Raw genomic sequence first — 7,238 nt, forward strand, 5'->3', positions numbered from 1 at the left:
CACTTTCACCAGAAAACTTAATATTATGTAACTTATTATGCAACTTAAAGGTGTGCCTTTTCTCTAATTATTTTTTTTTTATTTTTTTTTTTATTATCACACCGGCCGATTCCCACCAAGGCAGGGTGGCCCGAAAAAGAAAAACTTTCACCATCATTCACTCCATCACTGTCTTGCCAGAAGGGTGCTTTACACTACAGTTTTTAAACTGCAACATTAACACCCCTCCTTCAGAGTGCAGGCACTGTACTTCCCATCTCCAGGACTCAAGTCCGGCCTGCCGGTTTTCAACAACCCTTCCTCAGCCCTCTGGACAACAGTTTTGGTAATCCCGCACCTCCTCCTAACTTCCAAACTACGAATTCTCTGCATTATATTCACACCACACATTGCCCTCAGACATGACATCTCCACTGCCTCCAGCCTTCTCCTCGCTGCAACATTCATCACCCACGCTTCACACCCATATAAGAGCGTTGGTAAAACTATACTCTCATACATTCCCCTCTTTGCCTCCAAGGACAAAGTTCTTTGTCTCCACAGACTCCTAAGTGCACCACTCACTCTTTTTCCCTCATCAATTCTATGATTCACCTCATCTTTCATAGACCCATCCGCTGACACGTCCACTCCCAAATATCTGAATACGTTCACCTCCTCCATACTCTCTCCCTCCAATCTGATATTCAATCTTTCATCACCTAATCTTTTTGTTATCCTCATAACCTTACTCTTTCCTGTATTCACCTTTAATTTTCTTCTTTTGCACACCCTACCAAATTCATCCACCAATCTCTGCAACTTCTCTTCAGAATCTCCCAAGAGCACAGTGTCATCAGCAAAGAGCAGCTGTGACAACTCCCACTTTGTGTGTGATTCTTTATCTTTTAACTCCACGCCTCTTGCCAAGACCCTCGCATTTACTTCTCTTACAACCCCATCTATAAATATATTAAACAACCACGGTGACATCACACATCCTTGTCTAAGGCCTACTTTTACTGGGAAAAAATTTCCCTCTTTCCTACATACTCTAACTTGAGCCTCACTATCCTCGTAAAAACTCTTCACTGCTTTCAGTAACCTACCTCCTACACCATACACTTGCAACATCTGCCACATTGCCCCCCTATCCACCCTGTCATACGCCTTTTCCAAATCCATAAATGCCACAAAGACCTCTTTAGCCTTATCTAAATACTGTTCACTTATATGTTTCACTGTAAACACCTGGTCCACACACCCCCTACCTTTCCTAAAGCCTCCTTGTTCATCTGCTATCCTATTCTCCGTCTTACTCTTAATTCTTTCAATTATAACTCTACCATACACTTTACCAGGTACACTCAACAGACTTATCCCCCTATAATTTTTGCACTCTCTTTTATCCCCTTTGCCTTTATACAAAGGAACTATGCATGCTCTCTGCCAATCCCTAGGTACCTTACCCTCTTCCATACATTTATTAAATAATTGCACCAACCACTCCAAAACTATATCCCCACCTGCTTTTAACATTTCTATCTTTATCCCATCAATCCCGGCTGCCTTACCCCCTTTCATTTTACCTACTGCCTCACGAACTTCCCCCACACTCACAACTGGCTCTTCCTCACTCCTACAAGATGTTATTCCTCCTTGCCCTATACACGAAATCACAGCTTCCCTATCTTCATCAACATTTAACAATTCCTCAAAATATTCCTTCCATCTTCCCAATACCTCTAACTCTCCATTTAATAACTCTCCTCTCCTATTTTTAACTGACAAATCCATTTGTTCTCTAGCCCTCCTTGCATCACTTCTACTTTGTAAAAACTTCTCATATGCTAACTTTTTCTCCCTTACTACTCTCTTTACATCATCATTCCACCAATCGCTCCTCTTCCCTCCTGCACCCACTTTCCTGTAACCACAAACTTCTGCTGAACACTCTAACACTACATTTTTAAACCTACCCCATACCTCTTCGACCCCATTGCCTATGCTCTCATTAGCCCATCTATCCTCCAATAGCTGTTTATATCTCTAATTAAGATGAAATTAACTGGTGCACCTTTCTTTGTCTTTTCAATCCACTCAAGCAACAAGTTTTGTTTTATTTACTTGTTCAAATTCAAATTCAAAGTTTATTCTCTATAAGGATTGCAATGCTGAGTTTACAGAATTTGGTTATTGTGTGGTTTACATGTAGTAAAATAATAATTACAGAGTGTACCACTAGAACACCTAGCATGGCTAGGCATTTCGGGCAGACTTATATTAAATCTTAAGTTTAAAATATTACAAAATTATGAGGTAAGTTGGTATTATGGCTAAGTGCCTCTTCAAGGGGGGCTCCTTGGCGTGGTGAAGACGCTCTTGGTCTGAGGAATTAGACCTATTGGTCTTCTTCCTCAGACCGAACCTAATTACCCTCCAATCTCCCCTCCCCTATCCCATCCTCCCCTTTTTCCTTTCCTCCTCCTCCTCCCCACTCCTCCCTTTTGCCCTTCCTCTTTTTGTCCTTTGGGATTTCTCCCACAGGCTCGCTAGTTCCTAGGTAGGAGAAAGGATACCGGGGTCCATCCCATTCCGTTGAGGTTCTTAGCGGTGGCGTAGTTTGCCGTGGAATCTGGATCGCCTGGAGATGTCCCGATCCCTCTCCGGTATCCCGGAGTAGCTTTGGGTGTCTTTCGGGCGACGAGTGTATCTCTGGAAGCCACCTTTCGGATTCCGGGGGTGGTGGCCGAAGGAGGTATGCTTTGTGGTGGATATCCGGCCGCCCTCTCTTTTGTCCACCGAGGTAGCTCGGCAGATGTGAGGTTGCTATCCCGGATTGTTAGTTTACTAGCATGATGGGTAGGGTATGGCACGGGTTCCATGCTGCATCTGCGCTACTTGCGGTGCTGAGGTCCTCTTGGGCGCGGAGGGAGATTTCTGGCCCTTTCATTCCTCCTAGGACCTATCCCTCCCCGGTCCCCCCTTTTTTTTTCTTTTTTTTTATTTTTATTTTCTTTTCTTCTTTCTTTTTTTTTCTTAAAAACAAAAAGAAAGAAGTAACCTAACCATGGCAGCCCTAGTCCATGAACCTGGTACCCCCGGGCCCCTTCTTGATACCGCACCCCGTTCTGACCCCGCCTCGTCTTTGGACCACTCTTCAGACATTCCTCATGCCTCTGTACCTATTGCCGGTGCTGTTTCCTCACCCGCTTCAGGTACTGAGGCCTCGACTGACTCCTTCGATTTATCGGACCTTCGCTCTCCTCTGACTATGCTTCCGGCCTCTCCCTCTACGGTGCGGCAATTTTCAAATCGCCGACCCGTTCCACATCGGACCAACTCTGGTCCCACGCCTAAACGCCAACGACAATTACCTGCTGATGATACTTCTCCACCTTCTCGTTCTTCTCAGAAACGATCGACACGTCCTTCACTACCTTTCCACGCTCAGTTTCAGACTGAACAGTGGACTAAATTCTTCACTTTACGACCAACTTCCTCTACTGCCTATCTTTCTGACCATAGTATTGGCAAGGCACTCCTACGCCATGTTGGTAAAGATATTTCTTTTCATGCTCTTAAGAGCGGTACGCGCATCATTACCGTACAGAATGCTACCCAGGCTCATGAGCTCTCTCATCTTTCCCATATCGATACTGTTCCTGTCACTCTTGAAAAACATCATTCCCTCAATTCTTGTAGTGGTACCGTCATTCTGCCCCATACCATAGTTCAACAAAATTTCCAGACATGTGGCACTGACATTCTAGAACAGCTGGAACTCCAAGATCTCCCAATCCTCAAGGTAGACACTTACGTTCTTCCTGCCCGTGGGCGGAGACGATACCCTAGCAATGTGGCTCGTTTAACTTTTGACAGCCGAGAACTCCCATCCTCAGTTTATATAGCAGGACATCGGTTACAAGTTCGAAAGGTGATCCCTACACCACAACAGTGTAGAAATTGCTGGCGATTTGGCCATCCAGCGAAATATTGCAGATCTATCGCCGAATGCCCAGTCTGTGGTGCCGATGACCATTCTAATACGTCTTGCAATCGACCTCCCTCTTGCCTTAACTGTCATGAGGCTCACCCTTCGTACTCTCGCCATTGTCAGGTCTATTTAAACGAGCGGGAAATCCGTTACCTCAAAGAGACAGAAGGTCTCCCTTATGCCATGGCAGTTTCTCATCTCCGCCTCCAAGGGAGACTCCCACGTGTTTCTTATTCCCGTGTTTCAAAACGTCCCACCACTTCTAGTATCCCATCTTCTACACCCACCTCTGTGGTTACCTCTCCCATAATCACTCCTGTATCTAATCCTTTTGCTGTCCTCGGCTCAGACGTCCCTACTTCAACGCCTCAGTCTAATCTCGCTTCTTCGAGTTCTCTCTCACAAGCCTCAGTATCGACGAGACCTCGTACGACACCTCCTCCCAATCGTCCCTCTACTTCTCAAAAGTCAAAAAAAGGTCCGGTAACACCTCCTACCCATCTTCCACCTCCTCATTTTACCCTCCCTGTCTCTGTCCCTAGTTCTTCCCCTCTCACTGGCTCAGTTACAAGTGCAGAGGTTCACCCTCCTCCTCGTAATGTACCTTCCTCCCCTGTTCCCTCCCAAGTTTCTTCCTCTTCTGCCACCTCCCAGGTTCCTGCCTCTTCTGTCCCCTGCCACGCTTCTCCAGTTCCCTCCACCCTTTCGCCCCCCCCCTACCTTGGTACAGTCCAATACAGTTCCAATCTTTACTCATCCTCCCCCTACCATTCCCAATATTGTCTCCCATACGACATCTCTGAATTCCGAAACACTTGAAGCAGTCTCTGAATATATTGCAGAGACCAAACCATCAATGGACACTGATCCACCTTCCGCTCTTTCTCTCTCCTCTGCTCCATCTGCGCAACTCCTTTCTTCACAGCGCACCGTTCCTTCGCTGCTTGAACATTTTCCACTGCCTCCGCATGTGGACTTTTCTAACCCTTCTAGTCCATAGGAACCCTTACCTGTGGATTTCAAGTATCTTTATCATTGCCAATCATGGCCTATTTACAGTGGAATATACGCGGCCTCAGGGGTAATCGGGGTGAGCTTCAGATGTTACTCTCCCAGTTTGCCCCTGTTGGTGTTTGCTTACAGGAACCAAAATTACACTCTGCTGTTAGTTCTCACATCTCAGGCTATAATTTATTGTATTCTTCAGATCCTTTTCCTGATGGGACCTTTAATGAAAGTGCCCTTCTTCTCCGCACTGATATTCCGTACCATCAGCTATTTGTTCATACTTCGCTGCATTACACAGCAGCCCGTATCCACTTATATAGGTGGTATACACTCTGTTCTTTATATCTCTCTCCTTCTCGGGCATTATCTATTCCGGATTTTACCTTCCTTGTTTCGTCATTACCGCCACCGATTCGGTTACTTGGTGATTTTAATGCCCACCATTTCCTCTGGGGGGGGTCTCATTGTGATTTCCGTGGAATTCAGTTAGAGGCTTTTCTTGCCACCCACCCCCTCCATGTTTTAAATACAGGTACTCACACCCATTTTGATCCTCGGACTCATACTCTCTTTTGCATCGATCTCTCAGTTTGCTCTTCCTCCGCCGCATTAGACTTCACTTGGTCTGTTCTCCCGGACTTACATGACAGTGATCATTTCCCAATCATTCTTACTTCCCCTTCATATTCGCCACCTCTTCGCACCCCACGCTGGCAATTTAATCGGGCAAATTGGAACCTTTACTCACACCTAACTGTTTTTAAAGAGGTTCCTTCTTCGTCCTCCATCGATGAGCTTTTACACCTCTTCTCGTCCTCCGTTTTCACCGCAGCTTCTCATTCTATACCCCAAACTTCGGGCAGGCATTCTCAAAAATGCGTGCCTTGGTGGTCTCCTGCTTGTGCTCGTGCAGTACGTTTGAAACGCGCTGCATGGGGCAGGTACCGGTACAATAGAACCACAGAGCGACTCCTTGATTTTAAACAGAAGCGTGCGATCGCTCGCCGTGTCATCCGTGATGCTAAACTCACTTGCTGGCGAGATTATGTCTCCACCATCACCTCTGCTTCCTCTATGAGTGCAGTCTGGAAAAAAGTACGAAAACTGAGTGGTAAATATTCTCCTGACCCGGCTCCTGTTCTGCGGGTTGCCGGTGTTGATATAGCAAACCCACTAGATGTTGCCAATGAAATTGGCAATCATCTGGTCCGTATTTCTCAGGGACTCCATCTATGCCCCTCATTTCTTTCCTCAAAGTCTGCCAGAGAGTTAGCACCCTTGGACTTTTCTTCTCTCAGAGAAGAACAGTATAATGTGCCTTTTACACTTCAAGAACTGGAGGCAACACTCTCAGCTTGTCGATCATCGGCAGCTGGGCTCGACGACATTCATATTCGTATACTACAACATTTACATCAGTCAGCCCTTGCAGTCCTATTACGCCTTTACAATCTTATTTGGTCACAAGTTCTTCCACAGCTGTGGAAATCCGCCATTGTTCTCCCTTTCCGCAAACCAGGCACTACGGGACATGAAACCTCCCACTATCGTCCCATTGCTCTTACCAGTGCAGTTTGCAAAGTAATGGAACGCCTAGTAAATAGATGTTTAGTGTGGTATTTAGAGACACACAACAGTCTCTCCACTCGTCAATATGGCTTTCGTAAGGGACGTTCCACCATAGACCCCTTACTACGCTTGGATACGTATGTTCGTAATGCCTTTGCGAATAACCACTCAGTTATTGCCATATTTTTTGACCTTGAGAAGGCATATGACACAACTTGGAGGTATAATATTTTAGCCCAAGCCCACTCCTTAGGCCTTCGAGGCAATCTACCATCCTTCCTTAAGAACTTTTTAACTGACAGGCATTTCCGTGTTCGGGTTAATAATGTGCTCTCCCCGGACTTTATCCAAGCTGAAGGTGTCCCCCAGGGATGTGTTCTGAGCACAACACTTCTTCTCCTTGCTATTAATGATTTGGCCTCTAGTCTTCCATCAAATATTTGGTCATCACTCTATGTTGATGACTTCGCTATTGCCTGTGCAGGCGCTGACTGTCACCTCCTTACAGTTTCTCTCCAACATGCAGTCGACCGTGTTTCCAATTGGGCCACCACACGTGGGTTTAAATTTTCCAGCACTAAAACCCACCAAATCACTTTCACTAGACGCTCTGTCATCTCCGATCATCCTTTGTACCTCTATGGCTCCCGTATCCCTGAACGTGATACAGTCAAGTTTCTGGGCC

This window comes from Cherax quadricarinatus, chromosome 8 (genome assembly GCF_038502225.1).
Source record: "Cherax quadricarinatus isolate ZL_2023a chromosome 8, ASM3850222v1, whole genome shotgun sequence".
Taxonomy (NCBI): Eukaryota; Metazoa; Arthropoda; class Malacostraca; order Decapoda; family Parastacidae; genus Cherax; species Cherax quadricarinatus.